General features: G+C 38.7%; 1 long non-coding RNA gene across 2 annotated transcripts in view; it reads right to left on the bottom strand.

Moving 5' to 3' along the window:
• The window catches only part of LOC136855146 (uncharacterized), a 50,493-nt gene that overhangs the window by 8,495 nt on the left and 16,356 nt on the right, over positions 1-25,642 (bottom strand). The window lies entirely within an intron of this gene.

The raw sequence follows: 25,642 nt of genomic DNA, 5'->3' as shown, positions 1-25,642 counted from the left end.
TATATGTCCAGTTTCTTTTGGTGAAGTATTCGGATTTTGCTTTTTTCGGTGAGCGCCACAGATATTTTTTCGCTATTTAGTAATTTTATTAACTGTAGTTAACTTTATTCTACTTAGCCAGGATGTCTGACTCAAGTTCTTCTAGTGTTTGGTACAGTCATACCCTGCACTTACACGAGGTTAGGTTCCAGAACCCCTTGCGCAAGGTGAATTTTTGCGTAAGTTTGGCATGGTCTCTAAAAATGCTAATACTGTAAATGCTTATTTCTAAAATTTTAAAACTAAATATGACCCTAATCATGCTCCCAAATTATTAAGTTAACTTTTGATGAAATTAAAGTTACTGTAATTTCATTTAAAAGTTAACCATTTATTTCTTATTTTAAGGGTAATGTATTAACATTACCCTTAAAATAAGAAATAAATGGTTGACACAAAAATAGAGAGTTGGAAGAGAATTTCTGTCTCTCTCTCCTTCCGAACGATCTATTTTTAGAAGTCTTCTCAACCTCTTAAAAAAAAAACTTCTTTATTCTACGTCTCTTTCTCTTGGTTCTGAAATGCTTTTTCATGAACAGTGTTTTTTATTTTGACTAATACAACTCTTAGTTATTATGTCTCTATGTTTTAGAATGTATTTGCCACACCAGTGCATTTACACTTCGTAGACGGTACAGGTAAAATTAGATCAATTTAAACTCTACTGTATAGGTAAAGACGTACAGAGAAATAATAAGTTGTAAAATGAGAGAGAGAGAGAGAGAGAGAGAGAGAGAGAGAGAGAGAGAGAGAGAGAGAGAGAGAGAGAGAGAGAGAGAGAGAGAGAGAGAGAGAGAGAGAGAGAGAATTATTTATCAATTATTACGGAGACTGAGAGAGACCAGTAATCAGCAACACTACCCCTTCTTGTCATGTTAAAGTGACATGTCTGACAGCTTTTGCCTTCGAGCTTCTTGCAGAAGATGAGGGTTTGTTTAAAGATATTTGTTTGTTAATTATTATTATTATTATTATTATTATTATTATTATTATTATTATTATTAATTGATATTTAATCAATCTTATTAACATTTGCAAATTAGTTCAGTAAACCCCCCGTATTCGCATTCTCATGATTCGCTGACTCACGCATTCATGGGTTTCTCTGTGGAACATATCTAGCCATTATTCGCAGAAAATTCGCCCATTCGTGGTATTTTTCACTGAGAAATATTCACTAATTACTGTATTTTCATATAATTTTCTTGAATAAATACACTTTTTGCAATAAAACTATTAAAATACTAAGGTTTAAGCATTTTTACAGGGTTTTTCTTGTGTTTTAAACTACCAAAATGGGCAGTTCTAAGTGTTTTTAGAGTGGTTTTAAGTATTCGCGGATTTTAGCTATTCGCGGGGGGTGTGGTACGCATCCCCTGCTAATACGGGGGTTCACTGTACTTATTATTAGGTAAAAAATTTATTTATCATACAAAAGAAATAAACATATACATGTACCATAAAAAATTTTCTCATCTCATCTCAGTAAAGAGAGAGAGAGAGAGAGAGAGAGAGAGAGAGAGAGAGAGAGAGAGAGAGAGAGAGAGAGAGAGAGAGAGAGAGAAATTATTACTTTTATTATTTAATGTTATTTAATTTGCACATTAAAGCTTGAAAACTTATAAATTACACAAAAAATGAAGCATAAACACTTTTGCAAGGTTTCTCAGTGTTCGCGTGTCTGTGAAAAACTTGTGTATGATAATTAGTTAGGTTCCAATGAAAAGTTTGTGTCTGTGAATTCGTGCAACTTGAATCGTGCAAGTTCTGGGTATTACTGTACTGCACTGAAGGTTGTTAGGACTAGGTTAGTGAAGATTATCTTTGATTCTCACATTAAATGTGTAAAATGCAGGGGGCAGGACTGTAATAAAGATCTTACTTGTTCTGAATGTCAGGATTGGGGCGATCAAAAGTGGAAAGCTTTGAAATCGCACTTAGTGAAATTGGATAGGGATAGAAAGAGGAAGGTGGCCCTTAGAGTAAAAAACAGGGCTAGTTTAGATCCTATTCCTTCTCCTTCTGTGATAGAAGGTAGTGCTATTTCTTCTCCTCAAATCCCTCCTTTGTCTCCAATCCTTAGCCCTACTACTTCTTTGCCTCATGCTCCTTTACCAGGTTCCCGTGCTTCCAGTGTTGACACCATTGCCAACCTTGAATCTAGGTTTGACCCGAAATTTGAATTTTTAGCCAACATAGTTATGGAGTTGGGTGTGTCCTTTAAGGCCTTTGTTGAGAGGGCTTCCAGTGTTCCTAGTGTCAGTATTGCAGTGCAAAGGGACAGTGTTGTGCGTATTGAGGAGGTGGCTGCCCGTCCCACCAGCACTCATGGATGAAGGTGTGTGTCCAGTTCCCCCGCACCGGGGAGAAGACATATTGGAGGTCCAAGGGAGCCTATTGCCTGTTCCCAGGCTGTGGCAGAGCGCCACTGGCAAGGCATCTCAGTTAATGCTAATTGTCTGTCATCGGACTCAGCTGATTCTTCACCTGACAGGAAGCGCCAGCGGCGCCGAATTGTCACCTCTTAGCCTCTGAAGAGGCATCCTGCCATTGCAGACAGTTCTCGTCCTCCTGTTAATAGGTATAAGGAGACAAGTGTCAGTCCTCAGCCTTCATGCAGCTTCACCGTTCTGCCTCCTCCTGTCTCTTCAGTGTGTCCTCTCCAATCTTCTTGGGGCAGCCTGAAGTCTCCTGAGGTTTTCGAGCACTCAGTGCTAGTGCCTAAGTGCTCTGATCCTCCTTGTATGCGCCCATTGCCCTCTTCTCTTTGGTCTCTTGCTCCTGAGCACCCGTCTCCTTCTTGGCTCATTGCTCGTTTTGGCGTCACACTCTGGTACATCATCCCATTCAGCGTCAATTTCAGTCCGCTCGGCGCCAGCTGTGGAGTGCTCACGCCGACCTCGCCTCTTCCGCTCTCGTTGACTCAGGAAGATTCTTTCTTCGCCCCACTTGGTTGTCAGGTTGAGGACTGTATGGGCTTCTTGAAGAAGAGGTCTTCATCTTCCAAGAGCAAGGACCCTTCTTTGTCGCCGATTCATTAGATGAGGAGGAAGCTAAGCAAGACAATGCCCTTCATTGGCTTACTTCAATTTGCTGAAGTTCTTGGCAAACTTTCCCTGACTTCTTCGAGCCTGCCTCTCCAGCTCCGCCTGCATCTACCTTCCTCATGAGGAAAAGTTCTTTGGATTCTGCTTGCCTCCCCAAGTTAGTTCTTTCCTCCTTACCAAAGAAAGTCCTTCGAGAGGTGGATGAGTGGTTGACCTCAAAGAGGATGCAAGGTAAAGCTGCCTTTGCCTTCCCTCCTTCTAAGCCCCTGAAGAAATACCATTTTTATGATACCAGAGAGGATCCTTCTTTGGGAGTTTCTCCCTCCTCCCAAGGGGACTTCTCCGGTTTGGCTGATGCTATGCATCGAGCTGCATTTTTCTTGGCCAAGATTATGTTTTCTTCGCCAGATCTTAACTACCTTGTCAAGAATCTTTTTATGGTTTTAGAGATTCAGTTTTCTTAACTGGACTGCGGGGGCTTTGGCGAGTAAGAATGAAGACTGTCTGGACCTTGCCAAAGATTTCGCTTCCTACTGGCTAGGTGTCTTATCATGCGCCGACAAAGCAGTCAGGGATGGTTCTGCTGAACTCACCTCCCTTTTCTTGATGGGCAACCTTAAGAAACGGGAGTTATGGTATTTGTTTACCACGAAGGGCGTAACATCTTCACAGAAGTCGGCATTCTTGTTCTCTCCTTTAGACAAGACAAATCTCTTCCCTCAGGATATAGTTAAAGAAGTGTTGTTGGCCTTGCAAAAGAAGTCAACAACAGACCTTTTGGCTTGGTCTGCCAAGCATCTGAAAGAAACTCCCACTGTTTCCAACTCTCGCCCTTGCAACCTTAGCCCTTTCATGGAGCAAGATCAAGACCTGAACCCAGACCTCGAACTAACCTGCATCCTCCCTCAAGGTCCATCAAGAAGTCAACCTTCAAGTCCACCACTAAGAAATGAAGTTTTTGTCCACGCACCTGTTGGAGCCTAGCTTCATCTCTTCTGGGAGGATTGGAGTCACAGAAGGGCGGACCCCTGGGTGGTCAAAGTATTGAGAAAAGGCTACTCCATTCCTTTCAAAGAGAAGCCTCCCTTGTCCAGGTCGCAGATCACCTTGACAGCATACTCGGCAGGGTCCGAGAAGTTTTTGGCTCTTGCTCAAGAGGTAGAGCCCTTGATTCACAAGGGGGCAGTAGAGGAGGTTATTAGATCATTTGTCGGAGGGTTTCTACAACAGACTCTTCATAACCCCCAAATCATCGGGGGGCTGGAGGCCTGTTGTGGACGTCAGCGTCCTGAACTTGTTCGCTGTGAAGACGAAGTTTCACATGGAGACGAACTGCTCTGTCATGTCCTCCCTCCATCAGGGTGACTGGATGGTCACCCTGGACATGCAGGATGCATATTTCCATGTTTCCATCCATCCAGACTCCAGCAGATTTCTGCAATTCATGTTTCAAGGCAAAGTTTTCCAATTTTGGGCCCTTTGCTTCAGTCTGTCCACAGCCCCTCAGGTTTTCACCAGGATCCTCGCTCCTCTTGGGAAATGGCTTCACCTTCTTGGGATCAATGTGTCCCTCTGCTTGGGTGATTGGTTGCTCCGCTCCACGTTGGAAGAACAGCGTGCAGAGGACTTGAAGACTCTTCGCCTAATGCAGGAGCTAGGCATTTTGATAAACCCTCGGAAGTCACAGATGACTCCAACACAGAAGATTCCCTATTTAGAGATGATTCTGGATCATCTCGACTCTCGAGCTTTTCAGGTTTTTCTGTTCCCCAAAAGAATCGAATCTTGCCTCCAAACTGTTCGAGAGTTCCTCTCTCTCTCACTATGCTCAGTGGTCCAGTGGATGAGTCTCCTGGGCACGTTGGCCTCAGTAGAACAGTTTGTGAAGTTGGGCAGACTTCACAATTTTACCTGAAAGCAAGGTGGTGCAGGAAGACCCAGCCAGACTCCTTCATCTTCCCCATCTTGTTGGAGATCAAGGAGGATCTTTGATGGTAGTTGTCAGAGAAAAGCTTCAAGAAGGGATTTCTCTTCTGCCTGTGAACCCCAACCTAGAGTTTTATTCCAATGCCTCCAATCTAGGTTGGGGAGCCTTTCTAGGGAGTCAAAGGGTTTCAGGAACATGGACGTTGGTTCAGAGGTCCTTGCACATAAACGTCATGGAGCTAAAGGCCATTCATCTCTAGTAGCAGGGAAGATTGTAGCAGTGTATGGGGACAACACCACAGCCTTGTCTTATGTCTGTAAGCAGGGTGCCACTCACTCCTTCACTCTCTGCGAGACGGCAAAGGACCTTCTTCTCTGGGCCGAGCAGAACCAGGTCACGATCATTCCTTGCTTTGTTCAGGGAAAACTGAACATCTTGGCAGATGAATTAAGCCGTTGCCATCAAGTCCTGCTGACAGAGTGGACCTTAGACCCCTAGTCTGCCTCGATCTATGGAAGCTTTGGGGCAAACCTTCCATAGACCTCTTTGTGACGTCCAGGAACTGCCGTCTTCCTCTCTTTTGCTCCCTGGTTCCAGACCCTCAAGCATGGGCGAAGGATGGACAGGCTTGGATGTGTATGCCTTTCAACTATTTGGATTGAATAGGGAGGTGATCAACAAGTTATCGTCTCACCAGAACATACGATGACCCTGGTTGCTCCGTTCTGGCCCAGGAAGGAGTGGTTCCCGGACCTGCTGCGTCTTCTTGTGGACTTCCCGAGGCTTCTACCACAAAAACAGTCGCTGCTCAGACAGCCCCACTTTCTCAGATTTCATCAAGGGTTGTCTGCTCTGGCCCTGACAGGGTTCAGGCTGTCAGGAGCCTTGTCAGAGTGAAAGGCTTTTTGCGACAAACTGTGGAACCTGTTGCTAGATGCAGGAGAGCTTCTTCTAGCAAGCTCTACCATTCTAAATGGACCATTTTCAGAAGATAGTGTAAAAGCAATAGAATCTCTTCTTCTGAAACGACTGAGCCTAATAGCAGATTTTTTACTCTTCCTGAGGACCTCCAGAAAGCTGTCGCCCTCTATGATCAAGGATTATAGGTCAGTGCTTGGCTCAGTGTTTAAGCTTAGAGGCTTGAACATGTCCTCTAATCAGGATCTCAGCAACCTCATTAGATCTTCTGAGACTTCTTGTTGCCCGGTACAGTGTCTTGGAATTTAGATGTGGTTTTAAAGTGGCTTACTTGTCCCCCCTTCGAGCCATTCCGCTCAGTTTCGCTCAAGAACCTCACAAAAAGACTTTTTCTTGTGGCATTGGCTACCGCCAAACGCATTAGTGAACTTCATGCTATAGATAAGAGAGTTGGGTTTTCTCAAGGGGACACTGTCTGCTCTCTTTTTCTTGGTTTCCTTGCCAAGAATGAGGATGTCTCCAAACCCTGGCCTTTGCCATTAAGAATTTATTGACATTCTGGTCAGAGGAGGAGGAGATCTTTGAGGTACTACCTTCACAGGTCAGAGAAGATCAGGGGACCCTTAAACTCTGGTGCTCTGTGAGGAACCCATCTTGCCCTTTCATTCTTCCTGAGGAGCCTTATTACTGAGGCTCATTCTCAGATCCAAGAGGATGCCTCATCTCCCTTTAGAGTAAAGGCTCATGAGGTTCGGACCGTCACCACGTCTCTTGCTTTTCGACACAGCATGTCTTTAGTGTTTATCGTACAATCAACCTTTTGGAGGTCAAAGTCTATCTTTGTGTTGTATTATCTCAAGGACGATCAGAAACTGTATTTGAAAATTGCAGTATGTTAGGACCTTTATCCGTGGCTGGCATGGTGTTGGGAGAGGAAGCACAGGGGCTCTCTGCCCCTGTACTATCCTCTCACCTTGTTGTAAGGTGTTGAGTTCAAGGGAAGTCTGGGGATACATTGTGCCTGGTGTACCCACCAGTTTTTAGTGGTTGGGGTGGGGATTTTGTTCTAGTGTGGGTCATGCTGTTGTTTTTATTCTGGTCTCCGCCCAGGGCAAGGGCATCCTTTTTTTTTTTTTTTAACCTTTGCCAACCATCGGTGAACTTCCATGGCTGCAAAGTTCCCACTGAAGTGGAGGTAATCCTTGGTTATACTGCCATGTCCTCCACAGGTTAAGATGAGCACTGCCAGAGGCGGTACCAGTCTGCAGGAGCTCTCTTACCAGGTAAGAAATAACCAGGATTATTCTAATGCTATCAACCTTTTCTATTTCATAGTCATTACTTTCTTAATGTCTTGGAGTAGAATATGTCCATGTTCCCACCTCCATTCACTGTGGAATTAGCTATGTAATTACTTGGTAAGTTACTTATATAAAAATGACATTTTTATGATAAAATAAAGTTTATATACAGTATATTTACCAAGTAATTACAAAATTGGAGCCCTCCCTCCTCCCTGCATATGGATATCAGAGCTAAAACGAATTGAAGCTCTTTGCTGAGTTGTACCTATCAGTCCCAAAAGTGGGCAGGACCTTAGTAGCGTCACTGCAAAATTTGAATTCTTAAACTGCCGTGTAGAAAGCTAGTAGCTACGTAATTGCTTGGTAAGTACAGTACATATAAAACTTTATTTTATCATAAAAATGTCATTTTTGTATTAGATGTTGATGAAATGTATTATTAATTTGATAGATTTGTTGCTTAGTTCTCATTTTATTTGCCCTTGTCTTTAAAAAAGCTGTGTTAGATATTTGCCCTTGTGAACTTTTAACAGTTTTTTATTGATTTAAACCATAATTAAAATGATTAAGAGGGTTCACTGTTATCATTTAGGTTTATTGGTGATGAAGATGTCTAATGTTGTGTTTATCAGTAGAAACTGTAAACAATTTCACCTCATGAACAGCAGCTCTGTACAGTATAGAGTTTGGGCTGAGGGTGTCAAGTTTTGGACATCTGCTTACATTTCTCATGACGGGAAACAGTCTTTCACAAGTCACATTGTTTTGCAAACCAGTAATGTTTATGTGGTCTATAACTTTTTAGTGTAACTGAAGCAGCTAGATAATATTACAGATGAATTATGAAGATAAAAATTATAACTGGTATTTCACTCAAAATTGATCTGCCAAGGTTTGTTATTTGGAAGGAAGTACGTGTTTATTTTAAAGACAATAACTGTAGGTATCACTATGTTAAGGTATTAGAAACACAGAGGGAGAATCTCTTACATTTTGAGTAATGAAGGCCTTATGTAAATGCTTACAAATAGGTCAGACCAGGAATTTACAGATTTTAAGTTTACATCAAAATCTTATAGAATATGTGTATGGCCTATAGGGGAATCAAGTTTGGAGAAACTGGTAAGTGCAACATATACATTTCTTAAACAGAATCTCTTAGTAACTATTCATTATTAATTTAAATTAGCGCTTGCTCAACTTGCAGGCAGACATTTTAGTACAACCATTAGCCATTAGCATTTCACTCTTCTCATGGAATAGAGGATTTACTAAGTTGATAACTGTAGTTGTGAAAAAAGTAAAATATTGTATTGTACCACATTGTTATTTAGTTACAGTTTTACAAGTTGCTGTTGAAGGTGCCAGAAACTTGTAGCAAAGTTTGATATTAATCACAAGATCTCAGTTTTCACAGGAGCTTAGGATAAAAATGTGCCATCACAAAAATTTATAATCTACACTTAAGAAATTAACAAATGAGAAAATGATATTGAATCTCAAAACGATTACTTGTGATTCCTTTTCATCAAGAGTTCATGAAAAAATGATTTGTTATTAAGACATGCAAACAATTGCCTGTATATAGGAGAATCTTTCAGCAAAAGCTGAGTGACTGTCAAACTTGGTAACAAGGTCGTTAATTGGTCATTATGGGGTTGAGTTGGGGAACCACCCTTACTCACCTGCCATCACCAAGCACTTTTTTTTTGGTGTCTTGAGTAGTAAATGTCTTGTGCTCTCTTGCTGTCATTGTGTGGTGGAAGAGTATTTGGCTTGTGTTTTTGGAGGTTGGTTTGTGGTGGGTTTATCTTTTTGTGTATCATGGAGAAAAAAACAAGACCAGAGATATTGCAAGAGACATGGGTTGCCTTGCTAGTGCATCATGTATTATCATGTATCAAGTATTGCTCCTTCTGCAGGAGGAAATCGTGCACCTCTATTTTGCCCTGCAGGGAGTGCATTGGTTGGTCTTCCTTGTAGTGAGATAATTTTGAAAGGGAGGGATGAGGGGTGCAAGGGTAGGAAGAGTTCACTGGTCTCATTGGGTGAACACATCTCCAAAGTGATACAGCCAAATTCTACCAGTTCCTTCCTCACTGCCCCGACTGTTCCTGTCACACATCCTTCTCCAAGTACTACCCTTTCCCTTTCTTTGTTTAGGGAGAGGGAGGGGAGTAATTTTGCAGGAAGAAGGGATCCCACCACTCACTTTCCTTTTAGGATGGTTCAGGTGCTCCCCTGGTGAGGCAATTACTGTACTCTGGTACCTCTTTTGCCTTCCATTCAACTAATGGTCGTGATGTTCCAGGTAGCAAGGCATCATCCGTGGAGTATCCTTAATATCACAGCAGCCATGGCCATTGTGAAGGAGGGGATTCTCCTGTAGTGGCATCCTTGTTTAGCAGCTGTTCTCCTTGTAGCAGATCATCCAGCTGTGATGACGTTGATACAAGCATCAACCTTCTTGAAACATTGGAGATGAGCAAGACTGAAGCTAATTAAGGAAAAAACTGTTCACAATATTCCTCCTCATCTGCTTTCTCCTCCTTGTCAAGCTCATCTTCCTTGTCCTTGACTCCTCCCTCCTCTTGCAGGAGACAAGAGGAAGTCCAAGGCAGCTTCTTGCAAGAACTCTCATAGGGCTTCAAATGAGAGCTCTTCCCTGTTTCTTTGCGGGGTGATTGCTTGTAGTCACCAATGGTTGATTGTTTCTGGAATGTATTCAGAACCCATTCTTGAACCTCTTAGAAAACTGGGATTGTTTCTAATTATTCCACTAGTGTTTTTCCAGAAACACCTGTAGTTGATTCAGTGCACCCCATTTACTTTGCAACCTCGGCAGGCCAAGCATTTTGGAGATATCATGCTCATTTGTGAGTGTAATAATCTTGGAGAGGCTTCCACAACTCCACACATGGCCCTGATCTCATCAATTGAGCTTACCCTTAGGTGCACTCATGAAGAGACACCAAGAGTCAGGTTGGTTTGGTCCCAGCTTGCTCATGGCGTTTTGGGCTAAGTGAACTCTAATCTTCAGGTCAGATTTCCTTGTCGTCCAACAGATCTAGCAAGGTCCTTCCCTTGCCACCTACACAACAGTGGTGGTACTATGTCTTGGAGGACATAGGGACCACTCCTTTAGCATTAGACTCTTCAGTCTGTGGTCTGTCAAATGACCTCCCCCAGAAAGAGCCTGCCAGAAGGTACTTCCTTCTCAGCTGTAGAGTCTAGGGCCATGGAGTCTGTTGCCAAGGCTTCCCTCCTGGCTGCATGATGGCTTGACATTTGGTTGAACACATGTAGCAGACATTGCCATGACAGGTGTCTCATCTCAGGATGAGGAGAAAAGTTCCAGAGGTTACTGGTGTCACCTCTGGTACTTATTTCCCTTTTGCACTAGTGCCAGCCTTTGGGCTGACTTCAATTAGAGGAAGAGGGACATGGTTTTGTCCTTCTTTAGACAAGTGTCCAACAAATTACTCTTATTCATGAACAGTTTTGTGTTTGTCTCTCTGTTACCCGTTTCCATGGATAATGTGACGGCAGCAGTGGGGAAGAGAAAATCTGAGTTCTGGTACCCTCTTACCCACTGCATAATGTCTTTCAGACCTTAATTGGTGGCAAAGACACCTGTAGTCAAACCTTTGCAGTCTGGCTAGGTCTTCAGGTTTTGGGGATGTGCCTGCTTCTTCCAAGTCAAGACCAGTAGCCCAGTCTTTCTCTAGCAAGGGAGTGGAGTCGTCTCATCCCTTTTGCCCTCCTCCCCCAGCCATGGCTAGGAAAGGAGATGGGGGGGTTGCTATGAGTGGCAATCCCCCTCCTCTGTTGTCACAATGGGGAGGAAATGCCTGTCTGGCCATTGGGCAATGTGATCAAGACTTGAGGCAAAACCCATTTGGGGCGGCTACAAGATTCCCTTTGAGGACCACCACCCTCCCATCCAACTGTTCTGATCTTCCACTTCATTTTCTCCAAAATCTCTGGCCCTGTCAGCGAAGGTGGAGGCAATGATGGAGGAAGGTACTCTAGAATGCTGGAGATTGGTCATTGATCTCTCACTGTTGAAGAAGTTTGTGTTGCAGACACTCTCTAAGATAGATGGCAATTTCATGCTTTCAGTAGACCTGAAGGATCTGAACTTTTAAGTACTAGTCCATCAGAACTCTGAAGTACTTCCACTTTGTTTGCAATGGGAGTATTTACTAGTTCAAACTCTTGGCTTCAGACTGGTGACAACCCTGGAATTTCCCTTTGATTCAGCTTAGGCCCAATTGAAGGTATATGCATGCTGTGTCACCTGGAAGAACAGTTAGTTCTGGCATCCTCCAGAAGTGTTTGCTCCTGAGGGACAGTTTCGTCTTATTTTGGTGTTAGTAGGGATCATGCTGAACTGGGAAAAGTTGCCGACTCTCCTGGTCGAGGCACTGAGAGAGATTTCCAGGTGGCCCATTCTTTGTCAGTCACTCCTTACTGCTTCATGTTTGGAGATTATCCCACATATCCTATGAGAGAGAGAGAGAGGTTTGTATTGTAGGACTGTGATGGAGATGTCTACAGATGCCTCCGTTGTTCCTCTGTGAATGTAAAGGGGGCCATCTTCTGCTATGCTATTGGTGTCATAGAAGGGGTCTCTCAGGTCGGAGTGTCTGTAGAGCAGGTCGCAGACTTCCTCATTTGGCTTTGATAAAACAAGCTCCTCTTAGTCTGCTGTACAAGGCTATTGCTCAGGTTTGATCCAGGTTTATGGACTAAAGGACCTGGATTTCTCCTCTTCAGTGGAACTATCCATGTTCTTGTGGAGGTTAACCCAGGTGCCTTGTGAGCCCCTAAGGGAAGCTTTGGATTAGAGTTCACTCTCAATACTTGTCTTTATGCTAGCTTTTGCCTTGGTGAAACATGTTGGTTGGTACGTGGACTTTCTCATTTAGTCCAGCACTTGGAGGGATGGGGTCTCTCTCTTTCTTTCATTCCTGAACTGTGGCGATAGCTGAGAACCCATCTGTTCCTGACAAGAGGTTAGAAAGTTTTTCAATCACTCTCTCTGAGACTTCTTTATTGGTGACCCTGGCTAAATTCTTTTATGCCCAGTGCAAGAAGTACAAAACTACTTGAAATGGACCCATGCCTTTCGTCAGGAGTGACACACCTTTACATTAGCAGAAAAGCATTAGAATGTGTCTATGAGAACTTTCTGACTTTGTGAGGTAATCAAACAGTCTTATGACTCCTCTGGGGAGGATGTCACCCACCTTACTCATGTGATAACCCATGAGGTCAGTGGCATGGCTATCCCTAAACTTTCGGAGGAAATTCTTGGTTTGCCAAGTAATGAGGGCAGGTGTCTGGTGTAGGCAGATGTCTAACATTTTACAGTCTCCTATATGAAAGGCGATGGTCTGTATTTCTGTAGAATAAATATAAAAATTTAAAGTAATTTGTATTTTTCCAAGTTATACAAACCAGAGCCTTTCATTGCTGTTCCATCCTCAACAACCCTACTTTCTCCCCAAGGCCATGGGTGATGATAGGTGAGTGAGGGTTATCCCCTTCCCACCACACACCCCCTGTAACCAGTTCACCATGTTGTCACCAAGTTCAACACCTGTCTCCCAGCTCATATTAAAAGGTACTCCTATATAAAAGGCTCTGGTTTGTATACCTATGAAAAATACAAAATACTTTAAAATTTGATATATCTCACTGCAGTGAAGCTCTGGAATACCTCGGCAGTCTTAAGGGGTTCTGCCTACTGTGTACTTTCTCCCTGTTACTTTTTATTCATTCCCTTTTATTTCATCAAGCTAAGCTCTTTTGCTTCTTGAACATCATCCTATCAGAATCCCCCCCCCCTCACTTAAAAATGAATCTCTTGGGCCAGCCTCAAGAAAATTTACAAAAGACTTAGTTTTATTAAATCACAGCATTGTTGAAGAGTATTTTATGCCAAAACAAAAATTATTTTCAGTAGGGAAGAATGTTGTTCACTTCCCTGTGTATTTTATGGGTTTATTATATACTTTTGCTGCAGGTGTCTGTGCAACTACTGTAAATAGAAAGTGAAGTGGAAGCACAAGAAAAACTTGGGTAGATTCAGGTAGATTTTTTTATGTTGTAGTATAGTTACTTGTTTTTATGGCAAAACTAGTATTAAAATTAGATTATATTCCAAACAGAGATGTGAAACAGTTACTATAGATACATTGAAGTTATCGGTAAAATACGTGGTTTCAAGTAAATTTAGGAATTTGTATTTTTGTAATTCTAATCAGTTTATATTGACGTGTACATAGAATACGTATAAAGTGTAGTTCATAGCCCAAGTGTAAATTTATATTTGTATAAAAGTTTTAGTATAATGATTGTTATCCTTTGGATATTTAAATTTGGCACTTTAAATAATTGAGGTAGTTGCCACTTAAATGCTACATATCACATGATACTGTTTAACCTAACTTTAAAAATATGGTTATTTACATGATCATAATATGTAATTGGAAGTTATGTTTAACTGGCATTAACTGCATTCATGCACTGTATCATGTTTAAGTGGGAATTATTCTTGTTTAGATTTCCTTGGGATTTGAATATTTAATCAAAAAGTAGTATCAGCTTTAACAAAACTATTGTGTAAATTTATTTTACATTATTTTTTATTTCTATTTGAAACATTTGCCTAAGAATAGTGTTAGTTTTCTTTCCAGTACATGGCATCCAGTTACATATTGGTAATGGAAGCATAATAAGTCATGTATATATTTTCCTATGTTTATTTCCTTTTTTATCTGTAATGAAATCTCACTGTAATTATAAATTATGATAAAGATTTTTTTGAGTACTTTTAGTTATCCTTAGTTGTGAGACTCAGTAAGATTACTTAATGAACTGTGAAATAAATACGTCTTGTGTTCTGGGGAAATGCAGTGCCCACATTTTACAAAGCATGGGACATTTTAGGCAGCACTGAAGCCTCTTTGCAGCATCACTGCAGCCCTGGTTGCATTGCTTTTGTTCATTCTGTTAATTAGGAAGAAATGCTTTCAACCAGTCATATGAGAACTTAGAAGTAGGACCCAGTGATTTTGTTTTAATAGTTTAAAAATGGTGAGTTGGAGGAGCCATATGGCAATTGTTTTGATTTTGAATTTAGACCAAACCTTGTCATATGGTGTAATGTATATGTTTTTTATACCATGAACTTGATCATCTTGTTTTCTTTTGAGAAAAAAAATCACACACACACACACACACACTCATTGGCTGCACTCAACCCCTCTTACACTCATTCTGGTGATGATTTATGAAAATTTGGCTATGAATACAAGCACAGGGGCACTTACACTCATTCTGGTGATGATTAATGAAAATTTGGCTATGAATACAAGCTCAGGGGCACTTTCACCCTTGCAGCTCTTAAGACTGAGAAGAGTGTTAGGACAGCAAGTTGCAAGAAAGGAAGCAGGAATGGAGCTAAAGTAAAAGGCTAAAAAAGAAGGTACAGGTAGGGGCCCATAGTGCAGGCAGGATGCACTGATGGAATTACCTCCCATGGTATTCCTGATACAATAATTATTTACAAAGTAGGGCAACTGTCTACTGTAATCTCCACTGTTACAAATCTAGAGAGTGCGACAATCTACCACTATCTTACAGCAACAACAATTTGGACCAGTGGTATATAATGTCCATGCACATCATCAGGCCACATTTCATTGTCTGTTGTTGTCTATTCTTGAGCCTACTGTCTCAAATTTAGTTATTGGATGTTTTACTGAGTAAATTGCTTATGGTTCCATTTGCTTTACTTAACTTTATAAAGAATCACACAAATACAGCAGCTTTGTCTCTATCAGTATGAAAAATTTAATGTAAATGCATTGTTCATTTGTCTTGCACAACTTGGGTGTCACTTGTTCTGGATTAACAGGTTCGGCGGGGAAAGAGAAAAACAAGGAGAGATGGGAGAGGCAGAGGGCTCAGCTGATGAAGGGAAGGCAAAATTCGTCTTTGGTGAAGTTGATTTTCAAGTTAATTGGTACAACTGATTGAAATTTACCCAACATGTGCTTTGTTGTTAAGTTCACTCAGATATAGAATATAGAACATTAGTTTATCAATGTTGACATCTTGGTTAATATGTTGTCAATTTTTGCTTGGCTCACCTTGCTTTGCTGTGTACAGTAGTTATTACATGTACTTCTAATGTTAAAGAATTATTTACTAAAGCTGTCATGAATTTATAGTTTGGTGATTTAATTTGATAGACCCATCATATAGTTAGTGTTATAAGTTAGGCATATTCCTAGGCTAGGCTAATTTTCATTAACCTAGCTTAGACTTTCACAGTTGCTTCAGTGCCCTTACCTAGACCATGAACCTTTTAGGTCATCCATAGCTTATGATAGTATATCAACATTCCAGTGTGTTACCATTCTTGGAAATGATTAGGGGGCCACTCTGTCGCTGATCTGACTAGACTCCTCAACACTGTAATGATTGCTGTCGTGCTCTAAGGCAGCATTAGCCTTTATCTGAGTCAGAAACTTCTGGATCTTTGCCAGTTCACAGCATACATTGTTGGTCCTTTGAACCTGATAGGTGATTTGCAGAAATTTACTAAATAGGATAGGTTAGTAGGTCTATGAATTTGATTGCCTTTTGTTTGCAGCCAGTAAGTTTGGATCAGCATGCACATTCACAATTGCATGATTCTGTAGGTTAGCATTAGTGTATTTTACCTTTTATTTTTGTATGCTATCCTGTCCAGGTACTGTACTGTAATTGCCTATAGTCAGTCATCTCTATATAGGTTATTAGTGATAATTAGCCAAGGTTATTATGATATGTTTAAGGTTTGATTTGCATTGAAGTTAGTCATATTGCAACATACCAGATTTAAGCATAACTGTACCTGTATAATTTTTTACATCAGCAATAACCTGCTATCCTATTGTTCATCATTGCTTTTACATTAGTGGTATTATTGATGTCATCAACTGTTTTGTGAGATTGTATTATCATTCAAGTAGTAGGGTATACTTCAGTTTGAAGAATGATTTTTATTGAATGCATGACTCAGAGGAGACATTATTATTATTATTGTAGTAGTTTAACCAGACCACTGAGCTGACTTTCAGCTCTCATAGGACTGGCCTGAAGGATTTGAATAAAATACCAGGTCTAGGCCAGAGGCCAAGCTCTGGGACCAACTAGCTCATTTGGTGTGACGATGAATGAATGAAAATTAAACTATAAACTGCACAAAGGCACATGCTTACACACTGGAACACAAACACATAATAATTACAATATTTACTCAAGTTTCCACACATATGTGCAGTAAAAAATAAATAAATAAAATTCAGAATAAGTTAACATTTTGAAATTTTGTTTTTTAAATGTCATTGAATGACCTAAGGGTTTAGGTATTACCATCATTTACTTATATATATTTTTTATCAACTAAATTACAGCTCCTCACGAACATCAAAACTGGAATGACTGAAAATGCAGAAGTCTGACAAAATTTCCCGCAATGATTTATTTCCAAAAATTGACAGTTGTTGCTAGTCATACTTTGGGCACTCACATAACACGTCTGACCGTTGTTATCACCTTGCACTCTGAGCACTTGGGAGCAGGGCTGCTCATTAAGTGTTGTGTGTCAGACAAGTATGGCCTATTCGGGGACGTGTCAGAATTACTTGCGCATGTGTGTCTCTCTCTCTCTCTGATATGATGAATTTCATTTTCTAACACCCAGTTTTATTTGTTTTAAAATTTATTATTTTCATGTTCGTCATTTCATATGTTGCCATTTATTGACAATACCCACCTTTATGTGTGTTACATGATCAATAACAGGGACATTTACATTTGATCTTGTCAGATGGGTTGCTTCTTTGGCTGCTTTATCAGCTCTTCGTTTCCTAGGGATCCAACATATTTCTACATTTTTCCCATTACAGTATTGTACAACTTAGGAAGTAATAATTTAATTTGCTGTACAATATTATTTTTGGGTTTGTAATGCTGAACAGATTCTATAGTGCTTCTCCAGTCACTAAAAATCACAGAATTAGTGAATGATGTTTCTTTAATTATTTTTATGGCTGAGGTAATTGCGCACAGCTCTGTTGTGAATATTGAAGCATTATTAGGTAGAGAGAATTGATATGTTTTTTCTTGGGATACTGCAGCATTATCCCACTCTGTACTCTGATTTAGATCCATCTGTGTATATTGTGTAATGTAGACCTTTTCGATTTATATGCTCTATTGCATGTTGTCTATGGTGTTTTATATGCTCTGTTGTATGTTGTCTTTGGTGTTCTTGGGTTTATTAGTTACTTTTTGATAAATAATTCAAGTGTGTAAAATTCTCATTTTATTCATTGTCGAAGGAGGAGGTAATTTTACTATTGAAGGAAACTGTATACTGTATTTATGTCCAGTGACTCAATCAATCTTCTAGCTCTAATTGGGAAAGGTGGTAGATGATTGTGTATAAATACATCTCGTAATTAAAAAAATTTTTTTGTTGGAGAATCACTTGTCTGAGTTCTCAGGGCACTCTTCATTGTTGCTAGCTCTCTATGGAGACAGAGAGGCAGATCACCACATTCAACTTGTTTATAAATACATCTCTTAATTCAAATAATTTTTTTGTTGGAGAATCACTTGTCTGTGTTCTCAGGGCGCTCTTCATTGTTACTAGCTTTCTATGGAGACAGAGAGGTACTTCACCACATTCAACTTGCAAAGATGACTTTGGTGATGATCTAAAGGCTTCTAAACATATTTTCAGGCCTTCATTGTGAACAGGGTCTAACGTTTTCAGCGTTGTGTCTGATGCTGAGTCATATATTTTGCTTCAGTAATCAATGATAGACATCAATGATAGACAGCACTATTGCTTTATACAGTACAGTAAGGTTATATTTATCAGCTCCCCAAGTAGTGTTCAGTAGTTTTTTAGATTTAATGCTCTTTTACATTTTGATTTTATGTATGTTAAATGTGGGCTTTCCAGTTCAAGTGAGTATCGAAAACTAATCCTAAAAATTTTGCTGTTTGGCCAGTTGGTACACTAAGGTTTGTGACTTTTAAATCTATTTCTTCATCTTTTTTCCACTTTATCTTTATAAAACATGATTGCCTTAGTTTTATCTATGGAAAATTTAAAAACTACAGATGAGGCCCATTCATCTATTTTTATTATGCTTTTATTAATGATTCGTTCTGCATGCTTTATTCGAGATGCTGAATAATATATGGCAAAATCATCCAATAACAGGTTACTTTTAATTCCAATAAGTAGATTATTACTGGTATCATTTATTGCTAAAGTAAAGTGTGCCACTAAGGACGCGTTGTTGTGGAACACCATTTTCAAGTGGCAATGTTCTGGATAAAACATTAATTCTCACTTGAAAACTGCGATCTGTCAAAAAGTTTTGGATAAACCTAGGTAAATTTCCATGGATGCCATTTTTATATAAAGTTTTTTTATATAGCATACCTCCATGTAGTGTTGTATACCTTTTCAACGTCAAAAAAGACAGCTATAGTAATTTGTTTTTGTTCAAATCCTCTACGTATATGGTCTTCTAAGTTAGAGAGAGAATCTAATGTAGATCTGTTAAATTGTGACCCGAATTGAGTGGGAGTCAAAATTTTGTTTTCTCGAATGTGCCATATTAGTTGAGAATTTACCATTTTCTCTAACAACTTGCATAAGCAACTTGAAGAAATTAGTCTGTAATTATTTACATTACTGGAATCTTTTCCATGTTTGGGGATAGGAATTATTATAGCTTTACGCCATTCATCAGGAAATAAATTTCGAAGCCATAAATGATTTTAAAACTGTAATAAGTATGACTATGCCAAAGGTGCTAAGAGGCAGATCATCCCAAAACAAATGTTGTCACCTCCAGGAGCAGATTTATTGCTGTTCAAGAGAGCATATTCCAACTCTTCCATATTAAATTTTCATACCTATTATTTCAAAAGATGTTAATTCTATATTTTCTTTGTGCAGAAGTGTTCATCTAAATTTTTATCACCACTTACATTTGCCAGGTTTTCTCATATTATATCACTTATTTCTTTCAGATCAAGTATTCTTTTTCCATTGTTTAACCCTTAAGCGCCGACTGGACGTATGGTAAGTCGACTAAAATTGTCTGTCGGGTGACGAGTGGACGTACCGTATGTCGACTACAAAAAATTTCAACCTTTGGTCAACTTTGACTCGACCGAAATGGTAAAAAAACGCAATTGTAAGCTAAAAACTCTTACATTCTAGTAATATTCAATCATTTACGTTCATTTTGCAACAAATTGGAAGTCTCTAGCACGATATTATGATTTATGGTGAATTTTGAAAAAATTTTTCCTTACGTCTGCGCCAAACTCGGCCGAAAATTTCAGAAATTCTTTCGTCATTTCGTTGTAATTTTTGCACCGTTTTATATTAGCCGTTACATAAAGTTTTATATATGAAAATGTGCGCAATTTCATGTAAAATACAACAAAAAACAACACATGGTTGTAGCTTCTATCAGTTTTGAAATATTTTCATATAAATCACGATAAGTGCCAAAATTTCAACCTTTGGTCAACTTTGACTCGACGGAAATGGTCAAAAAACGCAATTGTAAGCTAAAACTCTTACATTCTAGTAATATTCAATCATTTACGTTCATTTTGCAACAAATTGGAAGTCTCTAGCACGATATTTCGATTTATGGTGAATTTTTGAAAAAAACTATTTCCTTACGTCTGCGCGGTAACTCTGCCGAAAATTTCAGAAATTCTTTCGTCATTTCGTTGTAATTTTTGCACCGTTTTATATTAGCCGTTACATAAAGTTTTATATATGAAAATGTGCGCAATTTCATGTAAAATACAACAAAAAAACAACGCATGGTTGTAGCTTCTATCAGTTTTGAAATATTTTCATATAAATCACGATAAGTGCCAAAATTTCAACCTTTGGTCAACTTTGACTCGACGGAAAGAGTAAAAAAACGCAATTGTAAGCTAAAACTCTTACATTCTAGTAATATTCAATCATTTACGTTCATTTTGCAACAAATTGGAAGTCTCTAGCACAATATTTAGATTTATGGTGAATTTTGAAAAAACTTTTTTCCTTACGTCCGCACGGTAACTCGGCCGAAAATCTCAGAAATTCTTTCGCCATTTTGTCGTAATTTTTTGCACCGTTTTATATTAGCCGTTACATAAAGTTTTATATATGAAAATGTGCACAATTTCATGAAAAATACAACAAAAAAACAACACATGGCTGTAGCTTCTATCGGTTTTGAAATATTTTCATATAAATCACAATAAGTGCCAAAATTTCAACCTTTGGTCAATTTGACTCGACGGAAATGGTCGAAAAAAATTGTGTAATAAAACTCTTACATTATAGTAATATTCAATCATTTACGTTCATTTTTCAACAAATTGGAAGTCTCTAGCACAATATTTCGATTTATGGTGAAATTTGGAAAAAAAACTTTTTCCTTATGTCCGTGCGCGGTAACTCGGCCGAACATCTCAGAAATTCTTTCGTCACTTTGTCGTAATGCTTGCACTCTTTTATATTAGTCGTTACATGAAGTTTTATATATGAAAATGTGCGAAATTTCATGTAGAATACAAAAAAATAACTCATGGTTGTGGCTTTTATCAGTTTTGAAATATTTTCATATAAATCACGATAAATAGAAAAAAATTCGACCTTCTGTCAACTTTGACTCGACCGAAATGGTCGAAAACTGCAATTGTAAGCTAAAACACTTACAGTCTAGTAATATTCAATCAATTAACTTCATTTTGCAACAAACGGGAAGTCCCTAGCACAATATTTCGATTTATGGTGAATTTTTTTAAAAAACTTTTTTTACGTCCATGCGTTACTGATTGACGCATCATTTTGATAATATTTTCTCTGTGTTGCTTTGATCGTTTTACAATTTGTTATATACCAAAATCATCGCAATTTAGTGTACAATACAAAGAAAAAAACTCATTAGCTTTAACCGTTTTGCTCACAGCGCGATTTATATACAATTATATATGAAAATTTTTTTGTGCTGTCATATATTTCAATATTTATAAATGATGATATTTTTTTTCGTTTCTGATGGTCGCATACTAAACTTCAGGCAATGACAAAAAGGAGCCAAAAATGAACTCTTAATCTTAAAAACTAAGCATGCTGTGATTTTTGTAAAAAACTTTTTTTCCGCTTCTGTGCTAACTCCCGAACACCGCCGGCATACGGCAGACACTTTCGTAAATAGAGGCTCGGCGTTTAAGGGTTAATATGGCATATCAAAGTGGTTTAATATGGATACCATTTATTTTCTTGAATTTTTTCTGTATTTTTTGTATGGAAGTATTATTAGAGAGATCTGATACATACTGTATTTCTTATATGAAATGATTCTTCCTTGAATTACTTACTTTTAAATTTTGCAGATATTTTGTTGTATAGAGGTTTTAATGGTTAAATTTTGTAGGAATAGAGTAATTTTTTGCAAAGTACCTTCTAATATTGGTAATGTTTTATTAATATTATTTAATTTTTATTTAAATTATCTAATTGTCTCCCTATTGAGTGTTTTATTTTTAATAATTCTGTTAGCTTATCAGACCACCATGGAACTTTGTGTGAATTGAACAGAATATGAAATTTGGGCTTGAAGCCAAGCACTGGAATCCGAGGGATTATTCAAGCTCTATTTGGTTTGAGATGAATAGGTATGGCAATGAATGTATAAATTAGCAAATAAATAAAATAAAAGAATGATTTTAAAACTATGGTAAAAATTTACATTTGGCAAAAACTGATATTCCCCATAAAAAACTTTGCATTTAAGATATGCATATAACCTTTACTGTGTAAAAAAAGTAAAAAATAAAGATTACACATAAACATGCTTATATACACAACTGCAAAAGTATATATACTACACTTGGCAATGTACCAAGAGGTCAATATTAAATTTCATTATAGAGGTTAATGTCTCTAGGGAAAACAACAATGTTATTAACATTGTTCTGCTATACCCCTGCCTACTAACCCATGTCTTTGATGTGCTGCAGCATACCTATGGTAATGCAATAACATGTGTTCCACAGTAAGAGGAGAGACACTGTATACAGACTAATGCAGTTCCCCCTCTAAAAAGAATCTGTGGGTCAAACGAGTGTGGCCAATTCTCAGACGACAAAATACAATTTCTACCCTTTGGTTTTGATGGAATCCAGATGGCCAATGTTCAATACTTTGTCTGATCTTCCTGTATTTTTTATTGTTGGCCAGAAGGGGAGAAGACCAGTGCACCTGCCACTTATTTTTGATATATGAGCGAATAGTCCATTTCATATCGGTAGCAGGAATATGGTGGAATAGAATGTCATCTTTAGTAATGACATCTCTTGCTTCATGGTCAGCAAGTTTGTTACCTACAATGCCTACATGGGCAGGACCCAGCAAAAATGGACTAATTTGAATTTGGAAGCAAGTCTATACAACCATTCTTGAATAAACTGAATAATTGGATGTTTAGGGTTATATTGCTTGATGGCCTTGAGTGCAGTATAGAAATCTGAATATATGGTGAAAGTATTACCCTGTAGAGTACAAACAATCTCAAGAGATTTGGCTAATGCAGTTAATTCAGCTGTAAAAATAGAGGCATTATTAGACAGTCTGCCTGCATATGAGCTATTACCATGAACAAGAGCACAACCAATGCCACTTGATGTCTTTGACCCATCAGTGAATAGTTTAACAGAACCCTAATGTATTTGGTCATGATCAAGAAAACGAGCCTTCACTTCCTGGACATTAACTGATTTTTTTAACAGCAGCTTTTTGACAGACCAATGGTTCTGGGGTCAACCAAGGAGGCAACTTATGGCAATGTACTCCCTTAATTTTTTGGTTTTTAATAGACACACTGTCAACTGCGGCACTAATTCTTACATGAAAAGGCTTGGATGCTCTAGTGTTGGCAAACTTATGAGGATTGTTTTGGTTAAGAATGGATGCTGCAGGGTTTTCAGGATAACCTCTTAATTTGATCATATACCGCAGTCCCAGTTTCTATGTAAATCTAGAGGGAGCTCTTCAGTGCTAGTATATAAGCTTTCAACTGGTGATGTCTCAAATGCACCAAAGCATATTCTTAGACCAGCATGATGAGCTACATCCAACTCCTTAAATTTGCTTTCACTTGCTGAAGAGTAGACTTGGCAACCATACTCAATCTCAGATTTACATAACAAGTCAAACTGTAAAAGTGACTCTTGTCAGCACCCCAGTTAAAACCTGAGACTTCTTAAAATATTAAGGATTTCTTTACCTTAATTTTCAAGGAGTCAATAAGACTAGCCCATGTTAGCTTTTTAAAAATCATCCCTAAAAATTTCACCTCCAGAGTATCTTTCAGCTTAATATTTGGAATGGTTTCCTTTTGAGTACTTCTAGTAAAATGAACTGCCACAGTTTGGAAGGGGAGAATTGAAAGCCATTGTCATCAGCCCAATGCTGATTGCATTAATTGACTTTTGCAAGAAATTACAAGGTGCAATAGCATCATAACTAGTGACACATACAGCAAGGTCATTGACAAACGAAGATGCCTTTACTGGAGGTGAGACATTCAACATGCTGTTTATAGACACAGCAAACAAGGTGACACTCAATACACTGCCTTGTGGGACATCTTCCTCTAGCTCAAAAGCATTAGACAAGGTAATTCCAATTCTAACTTTGATATACCTCTCACTTAGAAATGTGCTGATGAAATTTAACATATTAACTTGTATTCCCATGTACGAAGTTGCTTAATAATACCAAAATGCCAAGTAGTGTCATAGGCTTTTTTGAGATTGAGGATCCAACAGTCTGACTGCGTTCTGAGAAACCTTGCTGAAATTAGGATGATAATCTTAATAGTGGGTCAGAGTGGAACGATTTCTCCTAAAGCCAAATTGGACAGATGATGATAAACCATTTTTCTCTAGACGCCACATTAGCCTAGAATTCACCATTTTCTCAAACAATTTACACACACAACTTGTAAGAGATATTGGCTGATAGCTTGCAGGAAGACATGGATCTTTCAATGGTTTCTTAATGGGGACAACAAGTGCAATCTTCTAAGAAGGGGGAAGAATACCAGTTTCCCATATTTTGTTAAAGACTTCAAGAAGATAAGATTTAGCTGAATCTGGAAGATTTTTGAGCATGCTATAAAGAATTCCTGTGGGATGTCGATTCAGATGATGATAGAGCATTCCATAATTCCCTTAAAGTTAACTTGGCATTGTAAGATTCACAATTTTCAGAATTTAAATTAAGGGAAATGGCCGAATTCCTAATATTCTGGAATCAGAGTTGAATAGTTCCTAGAACTTGATACTTCAGAGAAATGCTTACCCAGTTTTTCAGCAACTTCATCAGGCTTGGTGACAAGGCCTCCATTGATTTTCGGACAAGGCGTTGGCGATGGAACGTATTTGCCATTTTGCTTTCTTCTCTTTTTCCAGATTAACTGGGATGGGGTCTTAGAATTTATGCCATTTATATAAAAAGCCAGACTCTCTTTTACTTTTTAAAAATTTTCTCTGTTTTGCCATAGCTCGTTGGTATATACATTTTGCTGTTAAAGATTGACTGGATTTATAATGCCTGTAACATTTCCTGGTAATTTTCCTCAAATTACCACAGGTTTCATTCCACCATGGAACAGCAGGTCTGCATGGTTTGCCTTTGCATTAGGTATTGAGTTTTCAGCACTGTTCAATATTTCAGTGGCAAAGTACTCATAAGCCTTTACTGTATATGGGACTCAAGGACTCAAATTCCTGGGATAGGTTAATACCTTCCTGAAATTTGACCCAATCTGCTTCCTTTTCCTTCCATTTAAGAGAAAATTCGAGGAGACATTTCTCAAACTTCAGATGGATAAGAAAGTGATCACTGTCATGTAGGACTGATGGATAGGAAAGCGATCACTGTCATGTAGAAATTCATCTACAGACTAGTTAAAATCCAGATAGAGAGAAGAAGAGCAAATACTTACGTCTATAGCCGATGAATCACCTGTACAGATATCATGATATGTCACAGTACCATCATTAAAAGTGTAAGATCATTATTATTAACAATGTCATCAATGATCCTACCCTCTGTGTCTAAAAAATGACCACCCCAAAGTGGGTTGTGAGAGTTAAAATCACCAAGTAGTAAAAAAGGAGGACGAAGTTGATTAATTAAACCTTGAATCTCATTAGGGGTGAACCTACATTTTGGGAGAAGGTAAAGAGAGCAGATTGTGATATCACAATCAAAAGTAGCCTGGATAGCAATTGCT

Source organism: Macrobrachium rosenbergii, chromosome 30 (assembly GCF_040412425.1).
Source record: "Macrobrachium rosenbergii isolate ZJJX-2024 chromosome 30, ASM4041242v1, whole genome shotgun sequence".
Taxonomy (NCBI): Eukaryota; Metazoa; Arthropoda; class Malacostraca; order Decapoda; family Palaemonidae; genus Macrobrachium; species Macrobrachium rosenbergii.
Note: the sequence above shows the minus strand (reverse complement) of the source record. Positions and strands in the feature narration are given on the sequence as shown.